Genomic DNA, 19,945 nt, shown 5'->3' with positions numbered 1-19,945 from the left:
TTACCATCACTAAATTTCCCACAATCAACATCGTGGAGATTACCAATGACCAGAAACTGAACTGGACAAGCTATATACATGCCATGACTACAAGAGGTCAGAAAATAGGAATCCTATGGTGAGAACTTGAGGTGTAAGTTCCACCTGCAAGTTCCTGACTCCCCAAAGCCTGCCCACCATCTACAATGCAGAAGTCAGGAGTGTGATTGAATTCTCTCCACATGCCAGGATTAGTACAACTCCAACAACTCTCAAGCCTGACGCCATCCAGGACAAAGCAGCTCCAATAGATTGGCACCCCTCCCACAAGCATTCACTCCATCACTGACAAGAGTGGCAGCAATATGTACCATCTATAAGATGCACTGCAGGAACTCACCAAGGCTCCTTAGTCAGAACTTTCCAAACCTACCACCACCATCTAGGACAAGAGCAGCAGACACATGGGAACATCACCACTTGCAAGTTCCCCTCCAAGTCACTCACCATCCTGATCTGGAAATATATCGGTCGTTCCTTCACTGTGGCTGGGTCAAAATTCTGGAACTCTCTCCTTAACAGCACTGTGGGTGTACTTACACCTCAGGGACTGCAGTGCTTCAAGAAGGCAGCTCGCCACCACCTTCCCATGGGCAATTAGAGATGGGCAATAAATGCTGGCCTAGCCAGCGACACCCACATCCCATAAACAAATTAAATTTTATTTAATGCATTTTGCAGACAGAGTTGCAAATTCACTGATCCTGGCAATGGGTGTCAAAATGCCGTTTTCTCATTAGATTTCCCATCAGTTTTGTGTCAAGTACACCAAGTTTTAGAGAACTCAGATTAGAAACATTATCCTTTATTTTCCAACCCAGATGGCACACTAGCAAATTAAAAAGCTTATAATTAGCTAACAGTTCCTCTTCTGATTTTCTTCACGGTATCTTCACTATAATTACCAGCAGGTAAATACAAAAAGAGCTCGTGGACTTCTAGATCAGAAATAACATTGATCAGTGAGTCTGGTTCTGAAGACTCCAGCCAAGGATACATTCAAAATCAAATTGAATGAGTCAGAAGTGGACATAAGAAACCACAAAGAAGAAAGAAAAATTGAACTTTTCCAAAGTTTAATTGTTCCAAGAGCTCCAACACTCCTTGTTAAATATTAAGAGTCACAGTTTAAGATGAAGTCTCAAATTAAGACACTGCAGCAAGCGAGTTTACATGAAGTCTGTACGACTGAATGAAGTTTGAATTTTCACTTTATGACTTAAATACTTCAAACTCAAATACCTCAACCATTTTTTTTTAAACTACCAGATATTCCAAAGTCAAATGGCAGCTGTAAAAGGAGAATTTCTTCTAACTGTCAAACACATTTTAAAGACAGCACACCATACAACAGAGTAACAAGATATTAGGAATGTACACGTAGCAGGCACGTAAAATGCAATTTGCCCCTTGTTAAAATGGCTGGGAAGAGAAGAATGATCCATTATCAAGCACTAAGCTAAAAACAATACTTCACTCAAATTTAAATGCAACTATGTACTTAATAAACACAGACGTCAACTGTGTCCTCCTGCTGGTGATAGTGGCCTCTATGGCCCACAATAAACAATATGTCTTTTATTTAAAAGGCCATAAAGGAGCAACAATTGAGTGGAATTAATAAGAATGACCAAGTGTAATTATAAAGCAGAAATTCAATCAACCCATACACATGGCTTCAAATAGAGAATACAGCAAGCAGTTCATAACCATCAAACCAATGTAGACTGTACAATCTGCACACAGATGCAGAGTATGCATCAGGGGCTGGGGGCTAGGTGGAGGACAGCTTTGAATCTGGGAAAACAATATGGAAAACATATGTAACTAAAATAAATCCAAATTACAGCAGAATTGCTTCTAGATCAACTTACAGCAAGCAGAAAAAAGATAAACAGAAATTAAAGGGTTGAGTGGGGAGAGGATAAAGAATAAATCAAATCCAGTTGATGTACTTAACTTAAAAAAAGCAAAAAAGAACCCGACTACCCAAAATAAAGAGATGTGCTCCAAAATCCAATACTTTATAAAGAAGGATCGCAGAGCTGTAAGTAAAATGGAGTCTCTGGCACACATGTGGCTGACATGAGATCAGAGTGTACGGGGAGGTAGAGTGGTGGTTATAAAAGGAGGGAGAAGTCAAATGGTTATCAAATAGCCATATATGCTTTGTACACCAAAAGCAGGATCCACAAGGAAGATGGATACATAAGCAGTAAGTTTGTGATCCTGGGGACAGCTGGTTTAAATCATACTGCATACATGTTTGGTGCCAATGGGTTACAATGGTCTGCAATTATGTGCCCAGATGCTAAATTGGCAGGGCACGTTGATTGAAGCATAAGCCAGCAGCCATTAAATGAATAGAGGGCATGAATTATGTGGAGACACCTTCTTTAAAATTCAGAGCAAAGAGGTGTGTTTGCCCAACTACCTGTCAAAAAGGAAAAGCGAAATGATTATTTACTCACAACGTCTGAGCAACACTACAAACAGCAAGAACACTGAATTTATTTGTGGGCTTGAAAATATGGAGCAAATTTTATTATTGGAAAGGTGCTCAAATTTAAATAGGTCTGTGCTTCTAAAACACTGCATCATTAAAAATCTCAGGAGAAGTCTTACCATTGTGAATTGATGTTTAGCTTCATTTATTTTAAGAGTATTGATAGGTGAAGGCAGTAATGGCTGGTTATTTAAAACAATAGCAGATAACCATCAACAGATTCAAACCCATTCACATCAGTCAAAAGGAAAAGCATTTAATTTATAATTGGAGAACTTAAAATATTTCACACAGGAATACACATGCTCAGTATCTCTCAATTATGAAACAGGATGCACATTTAGGAATGGACAACCTTCATTGTATTCACTGTGTGAATAAGCTGACACTAGGTGCAAAGACAAAAAGAAATGATTCAAAGAATGTCCACATTTTGCTTTGTGTGGAAATTATGAATCAATTTCTTAGTCTGTTAATTCTTATATACAAAAGTCAAGTATTAAACCACTCGCAAATCAAACAGAAGTGAATTTTAATTGCACAGGTTCAGCTCCTGTAATGGGATGTAAAACATGGATTAATCCATATTCCGCCACTAAAAATGGAAATTTGCAAAGATGCGTGTAACTCTAGAAACCAGAAGATTAGACAGTTAAATTTCAGTCCATGGTGAATTAATTAATCTTAACCCAGGCTGCAGCAGGAACACCATGACTGAACTCAAGTTCCTCTGATATTGGGGGGGGAGAAGTGAGGACAGGGGAGGAAAGAGGAGAGAAAATATGTAGAAGGACAGGTAGTGTTGAGGAAGCAGGGGGGCTGCAGAAGGACTTGGACAGGTTAGGAGAGTGGGCAAAGAAGTGGCAGATGGAATACAATGTGGAAAAGTGTGAGGTTATGCACTTTGGAAGGAGGAATGGAGGCGTAGACTATTTTCTAAATGGGAAAATGCTTAGGAAATCAGAAACACAAAGGGACTTGGGAGTCATTGTTCAAGATTCTCTTAAGATTAACGTGCAGGTTCAGTTGGCAGTTAGGAAGACAAATGCAATGTTAACATTCATGAGAGGACTAGAATACAAGAGCAGGGATGTACTTCTGAGGCTGTATAAGGCTCTGGCCAGACCCCATCTTGGAGTATTGTGAGCAGTTTTGGGCCCCATATCTAAGGAAGGATGTGCTGGCCTTGGAAAGGGTCCAGAGGAGGTTCACAAGAATGATCCCTGGAATGAAGAGCTTGTCATATGAAGAACGGTTGAGTACTCTGGGTCTGTACTCGTTGGAGTTTAGAAGGATGAGGGGGGATCGTATTGAAACTTACAGGATACTGCGAGGCCTGGATAGAGTAGACGTGGAGAGGATGTTTACACTAGTAGGAAAAACTAGAACCAGAGGGCACAACCTCAGGCTAAAGGACGATCCTTTAAAACAGAGATGAGGAGTAATTTCTTCAGCCAGAAAGTGGTGAAACTGTGGAGCTCTTTGCCGCAGAAGACTGTAGAGGCCAGGTCATTGAGTGTCTTGAAGACAGAGATAGATAGGTTCTTGATTAATAAAAGGATCATGGGTTATGGGGAAAAGGCTGGAGAATGGGGATGAGAAAAATATCAGCCATGATTGAAGGGCAGAGCAGACTCGATGGGCTGAGTGGCCTAATTCCATTCCTATGTTTTGTGGTCTTAAAACAATAAACAACTCCTGCTGCCAACCTGCTGGAGACACATGAACATCACAAACACACAATGCCTGCGCTGACATGAAGACTGGCCACGTAGATGTGATACTAGAAGGAAAACGTTAAACAATTGTTCAGTCACCAAGTCAACAGCTGAGACGGGAGGGAGTGGGAAAGGAAAAATATTAAATGTGTTTCTTCATTCATGAAGAGGCATGGGAAGTGTTTGAATCTCATGCTGTTGTTTCTGCATTGTAGAGTTAATGGCAGCATTCAGTCTACACACAATGCGCATTTCTAACTCTGCTTTCAATAACCAGCCCAGAATGTACATTAAAAAAAAACTGGATAATTTATTTAGTGCTTCTTCCTCCCAGGAATGGTCACTAAATTCACAGCAACTTCACCACTAGCTAATGTTAATACAGTCAATCTCACTCAGAAAAATTCCTGTGATGAACTACACATTTACAGAATGATCCTTTCAAAAACATGAACTGTCATATGGATAACAAAGAACAAAAATATTTCTGAAATTATCTCCAATAGTTAAGAGCTCTGCTATGAACAGCAATGGTAAGAAACGACATGTTTGTCAGTCGGCACCTACATAACACAAAATTGACACCAAACCAGTACATTAGGTGGTACACATATTAATAGCATTCCAGACCCAAAGCCAAAAACTCTGTCACTGTAGATTTACTGTCCAAACTTACAATCGGAAATACAAGAGTTACACATATATAGCTGCAAGGTTACAATGCTGAAACCACCTACACAACTAAAACTTTAACAACTCGGAAACAATCATAACCAAACCAAACCTCAACATGAATTTTGACAATAGAGCAAAGAAAAAAGATCACATTTCCAGCTTGCTCTGTTACCCAAAAGGACAATCATTTACAATTTCACACCAGGACAGAGTAAATCACTTACCATGCTACATCAATCACTTACATCAATTCAAACTGGTTTGAGATTCTGTTAATGCAGAAGGAAAAACGTAACAGCTGAACACAAAAGGCAGGAGATACGTGATCAACTTCAGGAGGCAATTGCTCACCACTGCAAGTTGGGCTGGGAACTTTGAAATCATTGAAAAGAAAATCTTAAATGTCAGGAAAGAGGTCACATTTACCAACATTAAAGTTCAGTGCACACACACATATGCCATGTGCACAACTCCCTTGTTGCTGGGCAGAATGCAATGTGATTCAAGGCTGCCAAATTGTCCATCATTTTCTACGTGTACTGGTTGGAGATTGGCATCTTTAGTATAACACATTTGACGTTTGTTAAGCACCATTGGTAAATATTCAATTTTAATAATGGAATTTCACAATGTGTCACCTGGTTTTAGATATATTGGTTTGTTATCTATAAATTAGAAACAACGCTGGTCAGGGCTAGAATACATTCTTGAAGAGTTAAAAATATATGCTGTTAAAGTCTGTCATTTTGTATTTCTGCTTCAGCCAACACACTGTTGCTTAAACACTTAGGGCTATAGTGACAACCATAATCAAAGCAGCAAAACTAATGGAAATCCTAATGAAAAAACAAGACAACAATCAGCACTGCATTTGGTGCTAATGGCTCACAGGCTAGAGAAAGGAAAGAGGAGACAAACAGTTGGAAACAAAGCTTATTAGTACCCCTCATTTTAGGAAAGGTTTGGCAGATGCAGGAGTTGACCTGTGTGTCTGATATACACATACGTTCCTGGTGTGTAGATACATATATATATATATATATATATATATACACACACACACACACATTCCTCATATACACACACACACATGTTCCTACACGTTCCTGGTGCAATGGTCTGTTCTGTTTGTTGCAAAGCCTTCTCATGGAGAGGCTGTACCTAAATTGATTTTTATTAGGCAAATTTATAATTTGTATTCGCTCAGGTTCTATCAACATGCACAGTACTTATTAATTTTAAAATCCCAGAAAGCAGAATCAACTGTGTTTGAATATTAAATCTGCCAGCATATTATTCAAACTGATGCATGTCCCATTTTTAGAACAGGCAATGAGACTTTGAAATTAATGCTGTGTTTATTAATTAAAACAGAAACCTGTATTAGTCTCATTCAAATCTAACTTCATGCCCAGGATACACCAGAATCATTCAGATATACTTCCCATGTCTGCATGGGTTTCCTCCAGGTGCTCCGGTTTCCTTCCACAGTCTGAAAGACATGCTGGTTAGGTGCATTGGCCATGCTAAATTTTCCCTCAGTGTACCTGAACAGGCACCGGAGTGTGGCAACTAGGGATTTTCACAGTAACTTCATTGCAGTGTTAATGTAAGCCTACTTGTTACAACCATAAATAAAATAAATTTAAAAAAAATAAAATATACACCAAAAAGATAAATCTGGAGGACAATGAAAATGAGGGGAAAAAACAACAACATCTATAAATAAAGGCATGGCCTCAGCAAATACGGCACCTGATCTCTTTGACCAACATTTTCTCATGTCTTCTTTTTGCTCCCATAAAGGCCCTTTTCTCACAATAAACAGGAACGGCAAGTCAAATGTGTGCATGCACATTATCTATTTCCTGCAGACGTCAATGAATTCTAAACAGGGTCAGAAACTCCAGCTCATGTTCTTTTCTCCTTATTGGAGTTAGTAAGACCCACTGCAATACACCTCTTGTCCCATGAAAAGAAATCACTCACACAGGAAATTTAATTTGGGCCTCCCCAGATTGAAGCTCAACTACTGGTGTATCCTAAGCTTGAAGTCATACAACTCACTGGGGAATCCATCAGCTTGTCCATTTTTGATTCAGATCCAAATATAGATCCAGGGTAAATCTACTTTTCTCACAGTGCTTGCCAAAATATTGATGTAGATTTTAAGCAAATTTGTTCATTTCCATTTTTGTTCTACATTTCCACTTTCTGCAAAGTGCAGAACAAAATCCCACTTGTAGGATTAGGGCTCAAAATAGTTAGTGTTTAGGAGGTTCCAACCAGTCAATAGACAAAAGCCCAACCCGCTGTGGAGTGAATGGAATGATGAAAGCTCCAAATTTCACCTGGCCCAGTAGTAAACGGGTGTGGAGAACACGCCTAGGACAGCTGTGAAGACAGCAGGACATGTTAACAAAGCAGTTAATAAAGCATACAAATCCCAGGCTTTAGGAATAGATGCAGAGAACAAAAGCCAGGAAGTCATACTAAACATACAGAAAATGCTATTTCAGTTGCAGCTGGAATGTTCTGTTCAATTGTCGGCCTTGTACTTTAGGAATAAGTGAAGGTTTTGGAGAGGGTTCAGAAAAGATTTACTAGAATGGTTCCAGAAATGAGGGATTACAGACAGGAGGAACAACGGTTGCTCTCTTTAGAGAAGGGAAGGCTGGGAAGATGTTTAACCATGGTGTTTGAGCAGTTCGTATGGAACTGGTATAGAGAGGGGCTGTTTCAAATAGCTGAAAGGTCGGTAAACATCAGGCATTGATTTGGGATGGTTGGTTTGAGAACCAGAGGCGACAAAGTAATAATTTTTTTTAAGCACAATATGTGGTTGGGACTTGGAGTGCACTATTTGATATGGTGGTGGATAAAGATTCAGCAATACTGTTTGGGAGGGATTTGGATTCGTGCTTAGGGAAAAGGATGTGGGGAAATGAGGGAGCTGACACATATTCAGATGGGCTGAAAGGCTGCCTGTGCTTTATATCACGGCACGGTGGCATAGTGGTTAGCACTGCTGTCTCACAATGCCGGGAACCCGGGTTCGATTCCCAGCTTGGGTCACTGTCTGTGTGGAGTCTGCACATTCTCCCCGTGTCTGTGTGGGTTTCCTCCAGGTGCTCCAATTTCCTCCCACAGTCCAAAGATGTGCGGGTTAGATGGATTGGCCATGCTAAATTACCCTTTAGTGTCAGGGGGACTAGCTAGGGTAAATGCATGGGTGGGATTGTGGTCGGTGCAGACTCGATGGGCCAAATGGCCTCCTTCTGCACTGTAGGATTCTATGATTCTATAAAGATATTATAATATAGAATGAGAGGGGTGAGGAGACAGGAGAGAGAAAGGTTGCTATACAATAATGTCTGCACAAGTATAGACACCAAAGAGGACAGAATCAAAACCAGTTCAATGTCTTCCTTGGTGGGCTAGAACACAAACAACCTCCACTCTCTGGGCTCACAGGAAGCAAAGACCACCCGAGCAAGACATGCTTTAATCCATGTCACATGCAACTTCACAATGAATGCTAACATTTGAGGTTGAATACATTCCAAGAAAGATTATAACTGCACAAGTCGATGATTAGACTAACATTATCCATGGGGATTCTTCACTTTGTGGAAGCTCTAAAACTGAACTTCAACAATCTTCCTACACGCACTCCAACTGGGACAAAAGGATAGCTTTCAGATGCAGAATTCTGGCAGATTCCCCACCAGAAACCCTGCAAACCATCTCTCCAGCTTTGAATATATATTAGATGGGGTCTCAATTAGCTTTGTTCGGGAGAAAAAACATTAACAAAATTATAGGACCATTTGATTTAAATTTTCAAAGTGAACCTCACAGCTAATTGAACATTTGTGGAAATAATTCAGATTAGTTAAGTAAACATTCCTTCAGCAAGCCAGAATATAACGGAATGCCTACTAAAGCACTTATTCAGAGAAACTGAAAATCTTTCCTGATTAACCAACTGGTGAGCAGTATCAACTGTAGAATTGTTATATTACTTCTGGCCGAATAAAGGAACTTCTGTAAAAATGATGTGGTGTAGAGCTCCCTTGTTGAGTTTCGAGAAACACACTGCTCCATATTCCAGTATTATATCTGCCAATGATGGGCCATTATTATACCAAAAAAAGCTCCCAGACTTTTGGCATGGTGTCCCAGCAAGCCTGCTTACAACAAGTGTTTTTTTATAAGTAGAAGAGTCTTGACAACCTGGGATAACTGCAAGCTGGTAGCTCCAAACTGCTGGATTACGATATTAAATGTTTCAATTTGCAAACTATGTACTCTGTACAATTCACAATTGAGCACTTCACACTTAAGCACATATTTATTCATCAAATAATTTAAAAGCAGAAAGGAGTAAAATAGTTTCACTGAAATATTTTGGTATTATAAAGACATTGCATCTCTTCAAACATTTAAAAAAACAAATTCAAAACATGAGAATAGTGATGCTAAACACTGACAACGAAGAAAAGTTAATTGCTTCTGGACAAGATGTCAACTGTGAGTCTCTGCCAGAAGTTCAAAGTGCTTTTTGGGAATAATGTCAGCCACCTGAAATAATGTTGGAAACATGAATTTCTGTTTGTAAATCGACATATTTGGGTCTCACTGCCATGAAAAAGGGGTAAACACAGTAAGAAATCTCACAACACCAGGTTACAGTCCAACAGGTTTATTTGTAGCAAATGCCACTAGCTTTCGGAACTGGCTGTTCCTTCGTCAGGTGGGTGGGAGTTATGATCACAAACAGGGCACAAAGACACTAACTCAATTTACATGAATAATGATTGGAATGTGAGTCATTGTGATCAGAACTCCCACTCACCTGACGAAGGAACAGCCAGTTCCGAAAGCTTGTGGTTTTTGCTACCAAATAAACCTGTTGGACTTTAACCTGGTGTTGTTGAACTTCTTACTGTGTTTACCCCAGTCCAACGCCGGCATCTCCACATCATGAAAAAGGGGTGTCAGCTTTTTCAAAAGCTCTGATCTTGAGTACAAAATCATGGTTTGAAAATTCGCACAATTTCATGTGTTTGCATTTGAGGAAATCTGCATCCCCATCTTTATACCGGCCAAATAAGGCATATAACGGACAAAAATCACTCCAATTCCGACTTACACAACACCAAGCTATCTATTGTTTCATTTCAAGAATCGTAGAGTTTTTATTGTGCAGCTAGAAACAGAATATCTAGTAGAGTCTACACCATCAAGTTCAACTGAGTTTTATGATCAGTTAAGCAACTGAATTACTCAACTATGTAGACTTCAGCAATCATTTAATCTAGAAACAATAATTTACAGTTGTAACTTGAAAGAGAGTTCAAAAATCATCTGGAATAGACTCCCGTTAGGTTATTTGTTGCATAACTTCTGCTCCATTTAAAATGGTACAAAATAAATCATCTGCATGAGAATTAAACATGCTCCAGCATCTTCCATCATCATTTCAAGGCAGAAGTGGAAGCGAAAGCAACATTGCTCCCAGATCTGGACAATTTGATGGCTATTAACATTTTAAAGTTTGCCCATATTTGGCATTGTAACAGATTATTCGAAACAATAAAAAGAGCAACACATATACCATATGAATTACACTATCTAAAAGAACACCAACAGATAGTCTCAGAATTATTCCATTCTTTGACTGGGCATAATAAAATTCAATGTACCAATACTAACAAGAAATCTTTTTTTGCAGGATTGCAACCTCTTAAATGAGAAAAGTAAATACATCTTCAATTATAAAATGAAGCAGTGAAAACATGGTGTGTGGATACATTGGACAATAAGTACCCAGGAGGCTACAAAGGCAGACTAACGTCATTGTCTGAGTATCTGGATACACAGACTGCAAAAACAAGGAGTAAGATTGAATGGAGGATGCTAAGAGACTTCAAGGTGATTTTAAACAAGTTGAGTGAGTGGGCAGATACATGGCAGATGCAATATAATGTGGATAAATGTGAAGTTATCCACTTCAGATGGAGAAATTGAATAGCGGAGTATTTAAATAGTGATAGATTGAAAAATGTTGATGTACAAAGATACCTGGGTGTCCGAGTGCACCAGTCACTGAAAGTAAGCATGTAGGGGCGGCACGGTAGCACAGTGGTTAGCACTGCTGCTTCACAGCTCCAGGGTCCCGGGTTCGATTCCCGGCTCGGGTCACTGTCTGTGTGGAGTTTGCACATTCTCCTCCTGTCTGCGTGGGTTTCCTCCGGGTGCTCCGGTTTCCTCCCACGGTCCAAAGGTGTGCGGGTTAGGTTGATTGGCCAGGTTAAAAAAATTGCCCCTTAGAGTCCTGGGATGTGTAGGTTAGAGGGATTAGCGGGTAAAATATGTGGGGGTAGGGCCTGGGTGGGATTGTGGTCGGTGCAGACTCGATGGGCCGAATGGCCTCCTTCTGCACTGTAAGGTTTCTATGATTTCTAGGTGCAGCAAGCAGTTAGTGACGGCAAATGGTATATTGGCCTTCATTGCAAGAGGACCGGAGTACAGGAGCAAGGATGTCTTACAGGACCTTGATGCGATCACACCTGGAATAGTGTGTGCGGTTTCAGTCTCCTTACCCAAGAAAGGATACATTTGCCATAGAGGGAGTGCAGCAAAGATTCACCGGACTAATTCCCAGGATGGCAGAATTGTTATGTGAGGAGAGGTTGGGCCAAGTGGACCGAAATCACTGGAATTTAGAAGAATGAGAGAGGGTCTCATTGAAACATCCTGACAGGGCTGGACTGCCTGGATACAGAGGTGTTGTTTCCTCTGGCAGGGGGTGCATCTAGGGGTCACAGTCTCCGGATACCATCCGGCCATTTAAATTTGAGATTGGGAGAAACTTCTTCACTCAGAGGGTGGTGAACCTGTGGAATTCTCAACCACAGAAGACTGTGGGGGCCAAGTCATTGAATATAGTTAGAAGGACATAGATAGATTTCTAGAAGGTAACAAAGGGTATGGGAAGAGTGCGAGACTATGGTGTTGAGATAAGAGGATCAGCCATGATCATATTGAATGACAGAGCAGGCTTGGAGGACCGAATAGCCTACTCCTGTTCCTATTTTCTACATTTCAAAGGATTCAAAGACCTGAGTTGGGGGTTGTTAGTGTAGTTTGAGCTATGTTAGGGGAAAAGATACGCCATAGATTCACTGGGATGTCACCTAGCATTAGGAGTTAGTTATTAATTAGAATTAATTAAAATTAGGATATTTTTCCACTGGAGATGAGAAGGTTGAGCGAGGCATTGAAGATTGTGAATGGCTGTGATAAAGTAAATAATAACAGCTTCCATTGTGTCAAAGAGTTGTGGACAAGAGGGCAAAAAATCAAACTAGAAAAATATTTACTTTCATGGAAGGTGGTTAGATTGAAATGTCCTGCCATAAACTTCAATGAAAACAGAATTAATAAATTTTGCTAAGGAATTAGATAATTCCTGGAAAAATATGAAAGGTTGAGGACTGAGCAGACAAATGGGAATAGACAAGCTGCCTCAAGTGGGGGAAGAACATGAAAAATGTGGTGTGTAATCACTGTTTCTTGTGCTGTAACATTCCATGGTTAATGACTAATACAAGAGATGCAGTTAGGTCATAACAACAATCCAGATTATTCACATCATTCCACATACATCCTTGTAATTAAAACATGACTTCTACATTCAAACACTTTCCTTTGTATGAAGATTGCTTCTACTCCTCATTTCTGGTGTGCCATTAGCTCTCAAATTACCGATTTTTCCACTGGAGATGAGAAGGTTGAGTGAGGCAGCAGTACTAACCACCGTGCCACCTCATGAGAGATCTACCATATATTAAGTTGATCTTTGTATGACTGTAACACTATATTCTGCACCCTCTCCTTTCCCCTTCCCCTACGTATTCTATGAATGATTTGCTTTATCTGTATAGCGCGCAAAAAACAATACTTTCCACTGTATACCAATACATGTGACAATAATAAAATCAAAAAAATGATATGCATTACACAAATTCATGAATTACAGACATGTTCTGTCAGGGAAAAGGTCCAAATGAATAAGGGTAGTTACGTCCATGTGATAAATCCGAGAAATACCTAGCATCTTTCAGAATTCAGACCAGGTAATGCTTGCTGGCTGAATTTTTTAGATTAGATGACCTCAAGTTACTTTTGATATGACAACTCCAAAGACACAAAGGGCAGATTGATTGAGGGGGCTGATATCCAATGAGAAATACTTTATCTTGCTTTCCTTTGCAAAGATCTTACGCTCAGTACCACAACTGCACGAAGTAAAGTTAAAATTTATTTATTAGTCACAGTAAGCTTACATTAACACTGCAATGAAGTTACTGTGAAAATCCCCTCGTCACCACACTCTGGCGCCTGTTCGGGTACACTGAGGGAGAATTTAGCATGGCCAATGCATCTAACCAACACGTCTTTCGGACTGTGGGAGGAAACCGGAGCATCCGGAGAAAACCCGCAGTCACAGGAGAATGTGCAGACTCCACACAGACAATGACCCAAGCCGGGAATCGAACCGGATCCCTGACACTGAGGCCGCAGTACTAACCACTGTGCTACCTCATGAGAGATCTACCATATATTAATCTTTGTATGACTGTAACACTATATTCTGCACCCTCTCCTTTCCCCTTCCCCTATGTACTCTATGAATGATTTGCTTTGTCTGTAAAGCACACAAAAAACAATACTTTACACTGTATACCAATACATGTGACAATAATAAAATAAAAAAAAATCTGCAGAGAGAGAACTGGGGCATCGAACTCACTGGGGCCTCAGACCGCCAGAGGTAAAGCAGTGAGGAGGAGAAACCGGGATTCTGCAGGTCGGGCCGTGCAGGGACCTGTCGCGGAGGCGAGGCCCGCAGTGTTAGGTCCGGCTCTCGGGGCCGGGCTGAGGGGGCCCCGCGGGTGGGGGGGATGGGCGGCGGGCGCCCCCTCCTCACACAAAGCGGGACCTCAGGATCGATCAATGGGCGATTGTTTTAAGGTGAAAATTACATTTCCACGCGTGGACGCTAAACGGAACAATGGAGAAGCCGATCCTTACCCGCGGTCTCCACACTCGACGCTTCAATATTAAAATTCAATTTAAAACCGCTCCGCACCGACCTCAGCCCGAGCCGCCATTTTGTTTAAAGCCACCCCCAAGACGGCAGGCGCATGACGTCAGCACGCTGGCCCCGCCCGTCTGATGGGGCGTCTGACATCAATCCCGCCCACTTCTCCCTCACGTTCAGACAGGGCGACGTATGACATCAGGACGCCGGCCCCGCCCACTTCTCCGTCACGTCCCAATCAGTCGGCGTATGACGTCAGCGTTCTGGCCCCACCCATCTGATCGGGAGTCTGACCTCATGACGTTAGCCCCGCCCACCTATCCCAGACGTCAGGACGTTCAAGACCACGCCCCCCTCCTCTGCAAGTTGCAACTCGTCCCTGCAAACTCTGCATCCCGCTTTTCAACCAAATTATCCCTTCTGCCCAGTGCCGGATTTAGGCATAAACTAAACAAGCTACAGCTTAGGGCCTCACAAAATTTCAGAAGGTTTACAATGAAGAGAACATTTCAGAGCGGATACCAGAAAAAGCACCAGCTTGAAGAGCAACTCAAATAATTACCAAAATTACCAAAATCTATGAGAGAGATCAAGCCAGCCAAATGATAAATATGTAATCAGTAAATGCATTCATTTGAAAATAATTTGTATTTTTCACTTTAAATACCTTGCTATTAAATAATTAAAAGGCATAATTATGTTTCCAATATTTTTGTGGCGACCCAAGGTCCTGTTTTGGTACGCACCTTTGTGAGACCTTTTGGTGTAACTTTTTAACAAGGGGCCTCCAAGCTTTATATAGCTTAGGGCCTCACCAAGTCTCAATCCAGCACTGCTTCTGCCGCAAAATAACCAGAATATCAAGTACTAATGCTGCTGTTTCTTTAACAGTATGCACTGTAATAAATTCACCCAAATACAATTAGCAGACATAGCCAGATTACCCCAGATCCATCTTTGTATTGTATAATGTTGCATTTTATATTTCCCTGAAATGCACAGAAATGGACATGTGTTCACTATCACATCACCAACAGTCCAATGGGAAAAGGCAGCAGAAAGGTTATTTGGGTCTCCAACCAATCTACCTGATAAAAAGGAAATGTCACAAATACTCAGCAGATCTGCAAGCATCTGTGGAGAGAGAAGCAGAGTTAATGGCCAGGATTTTCCAGTCCCACCCATAGCAGGAATGTTGCAAGCAGGACAGAAAATTTGACGGATCAACCAATTGATTTTGATTTTGGGCTGGATTTTCTGGTTTTGTGGATGTTTCAGGTCATGGACATTTTGTCAGATCCTTCCAGCATCTACTCTTTATGTCTAGGAAGCTGGTTCACCCTTAGGGATCCTTAAAAGTGTCAATATTAAGTAAAATTATCAATATCAAATATTTTCCAGAAACATGAAAGCAGCTTTAAAACCTCTGGGCATTGAGTTTCCACATCAATAAATGAAGGACAGTGAGCAGCACCTCAGCTCATATAGGATCTCGCATTACAACAGCACTATTGAGACAATCTATCGAGCACAGCAGACCATTCAGCCAATGGTAATATATGTGTGAGAGTGTGACGTGTGCTCAGCCCAAAGGACAGTTCTTGGTTCGTTGTCTAATGATGTTACATCTTGAGCCCAGCTGGTGGATGGCAGAATGGCAACATCTTGGACCATGACATTTGTCCTCCTGATGCTGATGGGCAAAGCAAACTCTTTACAGGCATGAGTTTGTCTGTCCATTTGCTCCTCAGTGTGGCGTTGGCATATCAAGTAACCCCCTGACCAGGGCTTGGACAGCTTTGGTGGGCAGTAGATTTTCTCCAGCAGCTTAAATAGACTGCCTCAGCTCACATGGTCTTAGTAAGCTCGATGAAGGGAATATGCACAGTGGTCTCCTTTGTCCATGGGATTGCCCTTGCAGCTGCTGAGCTGAGAAGATCATGTTTATAGATTTTCCAATTCTGGCACCACTCTGGGATTCGGGATAGATGCGGTGCAGTCAGGATCTGCAGTCTGGCAAGGACAACATGGCCAAATACTTTTCCTACAATTCTCAACAGGGGGATTCCTCTACAGTTGTTGCAATCACTGTGGCCAGCTGTGTTCCTGTACAGGGTCACAGTCTTTGCATCCTGGGGTTCTGCACTCTCTCTCCAGCAGAGACACAGAAGTTCAAGCAGACAATCTCAGAAGTGCCAGTTTCCTGTGCTTACTGAGTTCAGACAGTGTTGTATCAGCAGCTGGAGTGAGTGAGTCAATAGCTTTGCTCTGCAATGACAGGCAGGCTCTCTCTGGTGTTTCCAGCTTTCTCAGTGACTGTGTTCTCCCGAGGGTACAACTCGAGTTAGTGTTCCACCATCTGGTGTCGATATTAAGTAAAATTATCAATATCAAATATTTTCCAGAAACATGAAAGGGCGGCACGGTAGCACAGTGGTTAGCACTGCTGCTTCACAGCTCCAGGGTCCCGGGTTCGATGCTCGGGTCACTGTCTGTGTGGAGTTTGCACATTCTCCTTGTGTCTGCGTGGGTTTCCTCCGGGTGCTCCGGTTTCCTCCCACAGTCCAAAGATGTGCGGGTTAGGTTGATTGGCCAGGTTAAAAATTGCCCCTTAGAGTCCTGGGATGCGTAGGTTAGAGGGATTAGTGGGTAAATATGTGGGGGTAGGGTCTGGGTGGGATTGTGGTCGGTGCAGACTCGATGGGCCAAATGGCCTCCTTCTGCACTGTAGGGTTTCTATGATTCAGCTTTAAAACCCACTCTTCCACCATCTCTCCCACTCTTTATCGCAGTCGGTAATGATCTCCACACCCTTTGTTTCCAATGGGGCTGTTTTCTTTGCTGACTGATGTGTTGCCTTTTTGATCCCTTCATACATTCTCGGTGGCGCAGAATATCTGGATATTTTGGCAGGGACGTAGCCAGTAGTCACAAGCAAAATCCCTAGCTGCATTTTGGACTTTATTTTGAGCAACTCTTTGTGTATTCAGAATCTTCTCGCTCAGATCTCTCATGTAATTAATGAAAATGAGCTGCTTGACTTCCGTGACAGGTACTATCACATTGATGCTAGCCTCAAACCAGTCAGCACTTTCCCTCTTGCTTCCCATATGTTGAGAATGGAGGATTGTAAATGGTGTCTCAAAATATGTTCCATTTTGCTCTGCACTCTGTGTAGGAATGCCAGAGGGCGCCTGTTCAATCGAGTGAAGAAACTTTTAGTTGGATAGGCAGCATGGTTGATGTTGGTATTACTGCTTTGAATGAGTAAACTTCAAGGGTTGCTCCCCCCGCCTCCCCACCCTACTGCTCACTCCTCTGTATCACAGTCAGGACTGTGACAGTGTGGGTGTTGAGAATGTTGTTCAGAGATTAGACCCGGGTGGTGCCAATGCCCTGATCTTGGCTGTCTCCAGGTTACCCTGTGGCACGGTTTGTTCTGAAAGATGGGGTTTGTTACACAAAGCTTGTGTCAGCAGCAAATAGTCTCTCTCTGTTATCTCTCCCAGGCTATGATGTGTGAGACAAGGGGATATGCCTCATGGCCCCATTCCAGTGACTCAAGTACATGTAACAATAATTGGAATTAAAACAAATTAGTCTGTCAGATGTGGCTGATTTGGCAGCATTCTTGTCTCTGACTCACAGAGTTCCCGGTTCAACTTCCACTCCCAGGCCTGAGTAGAGAAATCCAGGCTGACTGGAGGGCAGCTCTGAGGAAGTGCTGCATTGCTGGAGATGCCCGTTTCCAGGTGAGATGTTAAACTGAGGCTTGATTGTTCTGGCGGATGTGAAAGATCCCATGGCACTATTCCAAAGAAGAACAGCGACCAGCTTTTGCCAACATTCATCTCAACATTACCAAGACTAATTACCTGGTGGTTCTCACACTGTTGCTTGTGGGAGCTTACTGTGCACAAACCGGACGCTACAAGAGTGACTCCACTCCACAATTCCCCAGCGGCTGTAAAACTGAGACACTGGCTGGTTGTGCCAGGCGCTATGTAAATGTAACTCCATGGCTTCCAGGTTCTCCCCCCTGAATCAGCAGTATTTTAATCAGGTCTGGCCATGTATTGTATTTTTAAATTTGCCCAACAGACTGTTAATGATTCCCCAACACAAAGTGTGAGCCGCTAGCACTGCCCTGGGATCACATCGATCACCTTTCTAATGCAGCCTGTCACTGTGCTGGCTCCCTCTCTGTCTCTGTCTCTCTCCCTATCTCTTCTCTCTTTGTCTCTCTCTTTCCCTATCTCTCTCTTTCCCTATCTCTCTCTGTCTCTCTCTGTGTGTCTCTGTCTCTCTCTCTCTGTCTGTCTCTCTGTCTCCCTCTCTGTCTCTCTGTGTGTCTCTCTCTGTGTCTCTCTCTCTGGTCTCTCTTTGTTAAGCTGCAGTCCTCTCCCACTCAGCCGGAGCTGCTCTCTCCGCTCTGTGAGCTAAAGCTTCTGCTGCAATCACTCAAACCATCCCAAACAACCAAACAGCAATAACCCCGAGCAAATACCCCAACCCTGGGGGGATGAGAGCTTCCCAGGAACAGCTCCGGGGGAAATGCAGCCGGTATAGCAAACACAAAGCTAGACAATCTCTGCAATCTCTCCAGTCCTCTCTGCAATCTCTCCTCCTTCCCCAGCACTCACCCGCTTCGCTTCTCTCACAGGATTTGGGGCTTTAATGCGCAAATCCAGAGACGCTCGGCACCAACATCCAGCTCCCACCGCTCGCCAAATACAGGCAGCTCCACCGGGAGGAGAAAGCAATCCTCTCCCCCCCTCCAAACACACTCAGTCAGTCTCTCAGTCTAACTCCTCCTCGCTCTGCCCGAGCCAACATAACGCAGCATCCTGGGAGGTGTAGTCCACACACCAGCTCTGGACACTCCTCACTGACACTGTCCCTCTCTCCCCACACCCCACCCCCCCAGCATCTTACACCCCACCCCCAACACCCCCCGACACTAACCCCAACACTAACCCCGTCCCTCAAACACTAACCCCGTCCCCCCAACACTAACCCTGTCCTCCCAACACTAACCCTGTCCCCCTCACACCAACCCCTCAACACTAACCCTGTCCCTCCAACATTAACCCTGACCACCAACTCTAACCCTCCTCTCCCCAACACTAACCCCCAACACTAACCCTGTCCCCCCAACACTAACCCTGTCCCCCCAACATTAACCCCGTCCCCCCAACACTAACCCCCCAACACTAACCCTGTCCACCCAACACTAACCCCATTCCCCCAACACTAACCCTCCAACACTAACCCTGTCCACCCAACACTAACCCTGTCCCCCCGACACTAACCCCGACCCCCCCAACACTAACCCTGTCTCCCCAACACTAACCCTGTCTCCCCAACACTAACCCCGTCCCCCAACACTAACCCCGTGCCCCCAACACTAACCCCGATCCCCCAACACTAACCCTGTCCCCCCAACACTAACCCCGTCCCCCAACACTAACCCTGTCCCCCCAACACTAACCCCGATCCCCCAACACTAACCCTGCCCCCCAACACTAACAATGCCCCCCAACACTAACCCTGTCCCCCCAACACTAACCCCGTGCCCCCAACACTAACCCCGTGCACCCAACACTAACCCTGTGCCCCCAACACTAACCCTGTCCCCCCAACACTAACACCGATCCCCCAACACTAACCCTGCTCCCCCAACACTAATCCCGTCCCCCCAACACTAAGCCCGTCCCCCCAACACTAACCCCGTCCCCCCAACACTAACCCCGATCCCCCAACACTAACCCTGTCCCCCCAACACTAACCTCGATCCCCCAACACTAACCCTGTCCCTCCAACACGAACCCTGTCCCCCCAACACTAACCCTGTCCCCGACACTAACCCTGTCCCCCCAACACTAACCCCGCCCC

General features: G+C 43.2%; 1 protein-coding gene across 2 annotated transcripts in view; it reads right to left on the bottom strand.

Moving 5' to 3' along the window:
• Nucleotides 1-18,872, bottom strand: part of peli1b (pellino E3 ubiquitin protein ligase 1b) — a 49,376-nt gene extending 30,504 nt beyond the window's left edge. Inside the window, exon 1 of one of the 2 annotated variants that reach the window (XM_078230448.1) lies at nt 18,694-18,872. The gene's annotated coding sequence lies outside the window, so the exon portion shown is untranslated. Of the gene's footprint in view, nt 1-14,040; nt 14,145-18,693 lie in introns of those variants that run through there. The other variant, XM_078230447.1, reaches the window with a different exon arrangement.
• Nucleotides 18,873-19,945: the final 1,073 nt, after the last annotated feature.

This window comes from Mustelus asterias, chromosome 15, assembly GCF_964213995.1.
Source record: "Mustelus asterias chromosome 15, sMusAst1.hap1.1, whole genome shotgun sequence".
Taxonomy (NCBI): Eukaryota; Metazoa; Chordata; class Chondrichthyes; order Carcharhiniformes; family Triakidae; genus Mustelus; species Mustelus asterias.
Note: the sequence above shows the minus strand (reverse complement) of the source record. Positions and strands in the feature narration are given on the sequence as shown.